Genomic DNA, 10,613 nt, shown 5'->3' with positions numbered 1-10,613 from the left:
AACTTATTGGAAACTCAAGACAGCCATAACATTATGATTTTTTACAAGTGTATGTACACTTTTGACCACAACTGTACAAGTATCCAGTTGGCCTTTTTAGATTAATGAAGTGTTTTTGAATTTAACTTAATTTTAATCCAATGAATTTACATTTGTGCTTGAGCCGTAGCTATCATTACTTTCTTCTATGACCATTATGTTGTGGATAAATCTCATAGTGTTCTATGAATAATGTCGTCACAATGTTGCAACTTTTGACTATATAGGTTTCTTTCTTTAAAGCTGCTTTACTTATTTCTTCATTCGTTCGCACATGGAAAAGAATACAAATATTTTGAGATTAATACAACTGAAAAAAGTGTTAGAATTTCATTTAATTATCATCTGAGTGCAATTAATATGTATGTTGAGCAAAGTTTTCCATGTCAATATCTTTCAAATGAAACTTTGAATCGCTAGATTTGGGTTTTTTGTTAAAAGAAACATGTTATCGTGAATTTTAAACTTGAAAAGACAGCAAAATACCAAGGAATATGTTTTGAATATTATGGCATAATTATACAAAACCTCTAAATAAACTTTAGGACATTCTCACCCACATTACTGTATTTCCCAAATGTAATGTAAAGTTAGCTGCTAGACAGCACATAAACAAACATATGGACATCCACATTCCAAGCCACATTAACGTAAATTCTACTTAAGCCTAAACTGACTTACCCGCTGCAGCGCTGTTATCTGAGATAATCAGCTATGGCTCAGTGCCTAACATGATGCCTTTCTCCTTTCACTCACAAAGCACACGTGCAAACAAAATGGGAGGCAGAGAGTCCAGGTCAGCAGGTGCAACATAATGCAGCATTTTTACAGCACTACTCACAATAAGAAATAGTAAAATAAGACGGTGTCACCAGGAAATAAAAGGATATTAAGGCTATCACTGTTTACTGTAGCAGCATTCCAGTCCATTCACAGAAAAGTGTGTGTTTACAGAGATACACTAAGCAAAAACTTGCAACCAAACATTAAAATTAATTTTAAAATCCGCATTTGTTCCACTTTCTTTTGAATAAACATTCAAGGCTGAAACATTTGCTTTGGCATCTGGATACGAGTGGAATGCTTTTTTTGCCCCCTTTTTTATTTAACTGTTTGGGATATTAATTCAGCTATTTTTGATCAGAAAAAACCTTGTGTATCAGTTAAAATCAATCCAGTATAAGAATGAGTTACCGAATTAATTTAACTTTTGTTCCCAGTAGGATAAATCTCAGCGTGTCCAAATGTTATCTCTGATGAATTTTGAGCCAGTAATCCACACCACCCTGTTTTGAGATGTCAGGAACTCTAATATGAGCTGCTTTTTTTTGTTTCCAATCCTTTTGAATGAAGAATGGATGTTCAAACTTTGTGCCTCAAGTCTAAAAAACATCAATAACTGAAACCAATGGGGTCACATTGTTTTTCTTAGAATTAACTTAGAATTTATAAGTTATCCATCAATAAAATGCAACACACATTACTAATATACAGTCAAATATATCCTACGCACTTAGACTAAAGTCCCAACTCTCTACATTTTTTTTTTGCTGCCAAGCTTTTAGACTTTATGAAGCAGCTTGTCACATCTGTTCATTTGTTGAAGTTTGTCTATTTAAGAGAATAATGAAGGACTTCCATTTAATTTGCTCTATGAATATGTCTCACTTTAATTTCATAAACATTAACCTATTTCTAGAAATTTCTCTCCGATAACTTCTGTGAAGATCTTTAATCATTTTTGATGCATCTTCAGAATTTTCTAAAGGTTTTGCAAACTTTCAGTCACAGTTGTGAGCAGCAGAGTGTTTTTTCCTGGTAATGCCAGCCAGTCTCTTTGCTTTACTGACCAACATGATTCCGTGTTTCCTGATCTTACTTCACAGGGCTGAAATGACCTGTGCTAATCTTCTGCTGAGATGAAGGCCGGACTGCAGACTGCATGCAGTGAACTTTATCTCATTATGCACCACATGAAATAATCGACCTACCAAAAACGTCATGACAGCTACATGCACACATGTACTGGGAATCGAATATGAATGTAGTTCATTACAAAAGCGTTCCCACAAAGTTCGTTTGTTGTGTATTTTATATTATTTCACAAAGCAGCTGGAACATTCTGTATATTTTGTTAAGATTTTATGTGATAGACCAACAATATAGTTTATATAACCAGTTTTTGATGCAGATGTGACCGTAATGGTGTGTGTGTACCAACTTTGAAGAGATTAGATGGAATTTACGCTGGTAGAATTTTTTGTTTTTCAAGCCTCACAACTAAGCTAACTAAGAAAATAAAATTATTTTCCTTCCCATTTACAGTTTGTGTTGGTCTGTCACATGACATGCACAGAGATTTGTGGCTTTAACACAAATAGGAAAAAGATCAACGAATCATAAAGACTCGTCCATGCCCAAACACAAAGGCATGGAAAACAAAAGAGAGGAACATTTCACAGTGAGCATTTTCTTTTTTATTGGTGCCATAAACTACAACAAGACTGACATGATTAGAGAGTGATGATAAAATCTACTACAGTAATTGCATCGCATAAAAATCATCTCCAGAGAAATCCTCTTCTGTAAACCCTTTCTGAAACTTTAATGCTGACATTAAAATGAAGTGGCTCTGATCTTCTCAGAGGCTCTTGCGATCGACAGTCAGGTGCCGTTTATTTCCACACGGTTATGCAGAGGAAATAAACTCGCAGACTGAACTCACGACAGATTAATTATGTGATATTACCAGCCTCTGATTTAATTGTTTCAACAAAACAACTGTGCTTCACCTACAACAGCAGGAGATACTAGCCATCAGCCTGAACTAGGTCATGCAAGAGAAAGAACTCGTCCGACTACGCTTTCATTTCTCCATTGACATTTTTATGAATGCATGATACAAAATAACTATTTTTTTTTTGCATGCAAGCAATGTGATATAAATATAAGTTAAATATCTGCAAGGGGTTACACTATACATGTTTTTATTTGGAGTCTGATTCCAGTGACCCCCGCTTAGTTGTGATGGACAAAGATGCAGAAGATGAAACAGAAGCAAACACATAGAGTAATAAGGACGATTTTTTTTGTTTTGTTAGAATAATACGAAGCCTATTTAAATCCCTAATCTGATTGGTTGCTGGGTAGTAGTAGTATAGGGATCATAAGTCTGTCTACCTGGGAATCATTTCAAGAGAAAGTAGCAGTGATGCAGTGGTTCTCCAGGAAACATGATAAGAACAGTGTATTAATCAAATTGTATGCTTTTTATATATAAAAAAAAGTGGATTCAAATTGTCCCTCAAAGTCAATGTCCAGATTTAATGAAATTTGGACATTCTAGTCTTCTCTGATCCACTCTCATAAACCTCTTTCATTAGCTCAAATGCTGTGCTGCAGCCACATGGGACACCTGCAAAAAAAGAAGGAATTTGAACAAAAATAAGTAAAATATAAATGGATGCTACATTTGGTGTTATCGGATACATGTGGATGTGGCAGCTTGTTTAGGCAAGGGTAGATTCTGCCTTGATTAATTCATGATTTTTAACAAAACACATCTAAACAAATAAAAGCTAACCATTACATGTTGTTCTGTAGGTCAAAAATTATGCATGAATCTGTTAGTGGAAAGTCTGACTAGTAGCTATAAACATACTGTTGAGGAAATAACAACCTAAACCAGGCAAAACAAAGAGAGAGAGAGAGACAGAGAAAAGAAGTAAAATAAATAATAGGGGAAGAATGACAAACTATGCATCATACTGACATGAAGTGCAGAAAAAAAAAACATCACTGACACACTCTAAATGCAACGAATGAAATTCAACAAGGATGGTTGCTGCTAGACATCAACAATATTTTTACACCAAGGCTGAGCTGAAGACAGAAGCTCAATTCCGGCTCCGGAGGGAAGCTGTCTGTAACAGGGCACCCAGCTGCCAGCTATTGACCCCATATACCAGATGTATACACTGCCATCTGCAGAAAAAGGATAAATGTTTGTGTGTGTGTGCGTGTGTGTGTGTGTGTGTGTGGGTGGCTGGGTGTGTTTTCACCCTTTTTTCCTGAATCCCTAAACTCACAGCCACTGATTCTCATCCTCCGGGGACAGCTGTCGCATTTGCTTCCCAAACCGGACAGTCACCCTGCAAGTCCGGCTCCACCAAACACTTTGGCATTAGCCTCCAAACTAAAGAGCGTAATCTGCTTAGTTTATGTCTGACTCTTAGCCATCTATCAGCTACCAGGACGGTGAGAAAAGACTATCGAACACCACCGTTCCACCGCCCCACAAACGATTTTGAATATTTCCTGGAAGTGTACGGAGATACAAAAAGTAAAAAAAAAATAAGTTGAAGTAAATATATTCATGAAGAACATTTCAAAAAACGTGAGCTGTAAAGACATCAGTTTAGACAGGTTTGAAGGCCAGTGAATAACAATAAGGCTTTATAAAAGTTTTAAAATAAAGTATTTGAGTTAGGAGAGGTCCTGAGGTGCCTGGGCAGTCAGGAAAAAAAATAAAATAAAATAAAAATAAACAAACAGGTCATTCAGTGTGAGAATAAACAATATCTCCGAATCTATACGGTTTTCTGTTTGGTGGCTCTAAATAGATGGATTGGAGGGAAATGATCCACAAACCGGTCGACAGACGAGCACTCGGACCCAGATTGGTTTCACATTGATCTGCGGCACACGGCATGGGGATCCAGATCTCCCTCGCTCACACATGCACCCACGGCAGAAACCCTAGAAACCCTCTGAGAGGAGCCTAAAGAAACAAAACCACTGAAATGTCACTCAGATCTGCTGGGACTTGCCGCTGCTTCTCCACGGTGGGTCAATGGCCCTCAAATGGTTTTCACTTCTCTGTGCATCATATAGGCCGCGCTGCAAAGGAAATGCAGGGAACCTTATACGCACAGGAAAACTTTCAGGGAGGCTGGATTTCATGTGGAGAAATTTAAGCTCGTTTAATGACTATCTGAGACCAGGAAGCACACTGATGAATCCTTTTTTTTTTTTTTTCCAGCTTCGGGCTCGTTCTGTAATAACTTGACTGGATTGCCCCCTAGAGGAGAAATAATTTCTACTGAAGGGGCAAAACAAGTGCAGCTTGATCGCAAATGATGATGATGATGATGATGATTCACCAGAGTTTAACCCTCAGCTCTGTCGTGAGGTCCGGACATATTGCCTGTGGCAGTTGCCCGTCTGGAGGCCCTCGGGGGTGATTAGTCTATGTAACCAAGCTTCTCCTAACAACATAATATGGATTACGGCGGCAAATACCCTTCATATTCTCAACAAGCAGAATTGGATTAAATGGTCATCTGTTGGTCATCTTCTTCTGCCCCCTTTCTTCATACGGCGGAACATTTCCGGAGTCGCATTTCACTGTCAACAGGGCCCGTCGGCTTCTCAGCGAAATCTGGTCTAAAACCGATTTGCGCCTGCAAATTATACTCACTTCTCTTCACCCACTAAATATTAGAAGTGTTTCCAAAGACAACTATGTTTTCTAAAATGGTTGCTTTTCACAAAATAATTAAAAAATAGAAATATTACCTTGTTTTCTCAAAGATGTGTGTGCCATCAGTGATACATTAGGGGTTTGTCGTCGTAATTATTATAACCACAAACGTTTTGTATGCAGATGTTAAAACATGTGGCGCACGTAGCATTTCTTAAATCTGCATTGACGTTAACATTTTACCCCCACAGTTATTTCTACACATTAGATTAAAACATTGTTACTCAGAAGGAGGCTCCCCCACTATAAATCTTGGGGCTCCTAACTTTTAAAGTTCAGTCAAGCACCCCAATGAGATTGCAAGAGCTGCCTTAAGAATGAAGACTGTAAGTTCTTGAGTGTGGAAAGGGAATTAATGAGGTATAAAAAGAATTTAAAATCAGTCATTCTCCTGTACTGAAAACAGTCTATAAGTAGTCTCCAGCAGGGTAAAGGAAATTGTATAGAGTTGATGAGAATTTGGATAGAGCTAACGAGAGGACATGCTGGAAGAAAACCTGTTAGAGGTTGTAAAAGTCAGAAAAATGGGCTTAAGTTCACCTTCCACATCTCCTTGCAGAGCAAGAAAGTGCCTCTGTCAGGCTTTCTGCTACTCAGTCTGTGTGTTGCATGTTTTTTCTGGATTTGATGTAGGCAAAGTATGGCTAAAAAAAGTAGTTAATTTAAAAAGTACAACCTATAAGTATAAGTACGCGCAATTGATTTTCACTACAACAAGAGGATAATGCCAGCGTGTCAGGCTTCTTGCTTACTTATCGGAGCTGCTTTTTCACTCCTGCACCTGGTTCCCAGACTCGTCCCAGGTGAGGAGCCACCACTGCGGGTCCAGTACACACACACACACACACACACACAAACACAATCCTGGGAGTCAGCACCGCACGTGTTTAATGCTGATGTCAGGAGCTCTTCCAGACACTTTCACATACCCGCACTCGCACAGAGACAACGTACGCGCTCCCAAACCCATCATATCACTTTTATCTCCACAGGTGGCAAATTTAGCCCTCTGGCTCAGAGTCAGCATGTCATGGCTGAACAAGTCAACAGAAAACACACAGAGACAGAGGAAAATAAGGCTACTTTTATGCGCCCAGCCCTTGGCTTCCTTTTCCGTCTGCCCACCTTTTTGATGACTGGCTCCACTGCTCATCTTTTGGTGGATATTTTCCTGCTCCAGAAAAAGGTAGTAAGAGCTGCATCTATACATTAGACTAGATTATCACTGAAAGGTAAATTAATTTCTACAAATCAGCTGAAAAAAGTGAAACTCAAATGTTTCATTAGCATAGAAAGTCCTCCTACATCTATCTGCTCTCTCTTCTCAAACCCCCAGCTGTCCGTTGTGGCAGATGGCCGCTCGCACTGATCCAGGTTCTGCTGGAGGTTTCTTCCTGTTCAGGGGGAGTTTTTCCTCTCCACTGTCGCTGCGTGCATGTTGAGTATGAAGGATTGCTGTAAAGTCAACAGCACAGTGCAATCTGTCATATCTCACTAGATACTCATGCAGGAAGAGTGACCAATTTGAATAGTGGAACTGGGGAAAGAAAAAAAATAAAAATGATGACCTGAACTTAATCAACTCTTCGATAACTATGTTCAGTTGTAGTGTATGTACTATGGACTGAAGTGACGTTTTTTGTAAAGTGGCTTGAGATGATGTGTGAATTAGTGCTATGTAAACTGAATTGAATTAGTTAAAAAATAATAAAGATCCAAAATTAAATTCTTAAAAAATATAACACAACAAAATCTAATAAAAAAAAAGAATTTAGAATACATAGATGTCAGCAAACTGAGAAGTTTCCCTACACTCTACAGATATGAACCAATTCCTCAGTTATTACTCTGTTTGTATTTAGGCTGCAGTCCAGCACTTCCTCTGTTTTCCCCAAGTAAAAACCCTTCTGACATCATTTCATGGCGAATATTCCCCAAACTCTTAGAGATGTCTTTCTTCACAATATCAATCCCAGACTGCAGTTATCTATCCCTGTTGCTTGTCCATCCTTTTTGTAAACTTGACTTTTTCCTTCCACTAAACCTTCCACTAATATGCTTATCTTACATCACTCCAAACTCTCAAGTTGGCAGTCTTTCCCGTGGTTTTGCAGCTAACAAAATGATGACAAAGTCACTATGCTATGAAAAAATATGTCCTTTTATGCACTATTCCTATTTTTTCAACAAACCTTGTATTCTTTTATTAGCTCTAAATCATAATCATTCAAATGAAAAACAATAAATACTTAAAATAAATCAGTTTCTACGTAAATTAATGCCCTATTTTAAATAAATAACCGAAATAAATGTACTTTTTGATCATTTTAAATTTTTTTTATACTTTTTATTTACCCTTGTTCCTTTATTCCTATCTATCCAATCCGTGTTTCTTTTCCGTCCCTCCTTCTCTGCCTCATGTCATTAGATTGATTAGATTCTTCATAGTGTGCCACTAGGATGTTTCAGTTTTTCGCCTTGGCTCTTCCTCCTGTCCCCTCTTCATCGTGCTCTTTCAGGGACCCCCACCTTCTGGTCATCCTCTCACCCAGTTAGCCTGCCCAGCATGGCCTACTAATTCCCAGCCACACCAAAGGTGCACCAATCAAAAGTTAATCATTGGCAAAATTACACATATTGCCTTCCGATTACACATGCATAACAATCAATCCATCAACGGAAACAGACGAGGAAGAGAAAAATGTTCTGGACAATAATATTTGGTGGACAGTTTTTTTTTTTTTTTTAGATACAGCGCACTTGGACAAATGCTGCTGCAGATGTGTTTAGCAGCTGAACAATTTGCTGAAGTGCTCACAAAGTCACCCATGAAGGTTTTAAATTAAGTGTGGATGGGATAAAAAGGCAGAGTTCACCAGGGTTCAAAGTAGATATTTACACACACACACACGCACACACACACAAACGCCCGTTTCCGCTCAAAGACCACACCGGACTGTTTCTAAGCAGACAAGAGCAAAAAAAAAAAAAAAAAAAAAAAAAAGACATTAGTACATTAGCTGCAACTGCAATAAAACCCACATCTGCTCCTTCTGGTTTTCTCATCTCACAGCTTCTGCTTGGTACTTACTGTCAGTTTCATCCACTGGCTGGTCGGCTGGTCAGTGGCTCTGCTTTTCAGCTGCAGTCAGTCGGTCTCAAGGACAAACACTCCAGCTCTCCTCGCCTCCGGTCTCTGTAGCTCAGCGATGCAGCAGCGTGCACACAAATTCATAAACACACACACACACACAGATTTCCCCCCTCTCCCTCTTTCCTTCCTCTCAGCATCTCTCTCAGATCCAGTGCTGAGTTCACCTGCCCCGGCTCGCTCACAGGGGAGTCCTGAGTGAGCGTGTCAGACAGAAAGTGTGTCTAAGGGAGGGGGGGAGTGGAGGGAGGACCCAGCTGAATGCTCCCCCCTTTAAATGCGGGGTGGACCGACGGGCAGAGGACACACGGTGCTCCTGCATCTCTCTGGATGCAGTCAGAGGAAGGTTTTTCTGTTGCAGCCACGCTAAAGATGCGAGGGGGGGGGGGAACAAGAAGGACGCAGAGGATTCTTGAATTGTATTTGAGGCAATGTTGAGTCAGCGTGTGTTTTATTAAGAGCTGGAAATACTGAGGGCCTAGGATTAATTATCTCATGAGAAAGAAGGAAGGGTGTAAGGGTTTTCTGTTTTTTTTTTAAAAAGGGTTCAATCTTAAATGAGACCATGAACAGTTAGTTGTTCTATTCACCGTTTGACACCATAAAATTGGGTCAGGTCAGACTTTGAGCAATTTTTTCCTTCTTTTTTAATTATTATTTTAGCTAGCAAATATAAGAGATAACAAAAAAATCTTGTTAGATAGGGAACCAAACAGAAATTACACCTGAATGTTCCTTTTAGGGTAGGTAAAAATGTTAGAAATAGGGCATTAGCAGCGTAACACTTAGTTAGTTATCCTTAAGGTCTAGTTGTGCGTTTTGAGTCATTGTGATATTGGCAAACGATTCAATTTCCTGTGTGAAGTCCAGAGCACTTTGAAGGGGGTTTTCTTGTATATATTGCTGCTGTCATCCCACCCTCCACTTCGAAAAATGCATCCTTGCCTTTTTTTTATTTTTATTTCTACATTCAGTGCACTGGTATCTCAAACACTGAGAAGGAGAAAATGAAGCATTATGTTAGGATCCTGGTTTGTTTGGAATTTATTTTATGTTTTCTACAAAAAAAAACAAAAAAAAAAACATATGTCTTAATCTTACAGTGTGTTTCAAATACTTTCTCTGGCCAGTACAAACTTGACGTTTCTTTTTACTTAAAAATATAATGTGAAATGTCTAGTAAGTGATAAATGTTAACTTCTAGCAAAAAATGCAAATCCACTAAATGACACAAAAACAGAGATTTAGATAATTTTTTTATTATTTTTCCCTGTTTATGGAGAAATAAAAACTTTCTAAAGACACTAGTTCCTCAATTAAATCAATAAAATGGATTATTACACACATCCAGATAAATCTGCTCACATTAATGTAAAGTATGCTAACTTCATTACGATAAAAAAAAAAAAACAAAACTTAAAAAGGTGTGTTGAGGTATGGTCCAGTCAAACATTTGATTCAAAAACCCTTGTGCAATCTTAGACGAAAGAAAACATTTCCGATCAACGCTCCAACCAGTTTGGCTGACTAACGGGTCGCACCGTTAGTGGCTCACGCTCAGAATGAGCTCAAAGACTCAGCAGTCTGCCCTTAAACACTGAGGTAACATGTGATCAAGCTTCACCGTCAAGTTCTCCAACGTGGAGAACTCGTTTCTACCCATTACTGTCACGTGTCAACATCCCAGATTTCGTAAAAGTTTCCCCAATATGGGGAAAGTTTGTCACCACAGACGTTCTTGGTAGAACCGTTTCATTCTTGCAGCTCGCAGGACTTTGGTTAAGAATCATCCTGAGGAGAATTTCATCTGGCGTTCGTTGTTTTTTTTTTTTTTTTTTTTTTTTTTGCAGTACCGTGTCTCAGAGTCCAGGAAGCAGGGCA

General features: G+C 38.7%; 2 protein-coding genes across 3 annotated transcripts in view; both read right to left on the bottom strand.

Moving 5' to 3' along the window:
* Window positions 1-9,021, bottom strand: part of LOC106957327 (estrogen-related receptor gamma-like) — a 40,470-nt gene extending 31,449 nt beyond the window's left edge. Inside the window, exon 1 of the mRNA XM_015048620.1 lies at window positions 8,673-9,021. The gene's annotated coding sequence lies outside the window, so the exon portion shown is untranslated. The remainder of the gene's footprint in view (window positions 1-8,672) is intronic.
* Window positions 9,022-9,779: 758 nt separating this feature from the next.
* The window catches only part of gpatch2 (G patch domain containing 2), a 9,783-nt gene continuing 8,949 nt past the window's right edge, over window positions 9,780-10,613 (bottom strand). For both annotated transcript variants that reach the window (XM_015048615.1, XM_015048616.1), the window contains exon 11: window positions 9,780-10,564. The gene's annotated coding sequence lies outside the window, so the exon portion shown is untranslated. The remainder of the gene's footprint in view (window positions 10,565-10,613) is intronic.

Source organism: Poecilia latipinna, unplaced genomic scaffold (genome assembly GCF_001443285.1).
Source record: "Poecilia latipinna isolate Pla-1442-1.1 unplaced genomic scaffold, P_latipinna-1.0 Scaffold894, whole genome shotgun sequence".
NCBI classification, from domain to species: Eukaryota; Metazoa; Chordata; class Actinopteri; order Cyprinodontiformes; family Poeciliidae; genus Poecilia; species Poecilia latipinna.
This window is presented reverse-complemented; position numbering and strand designations above follow the sequence as displayed.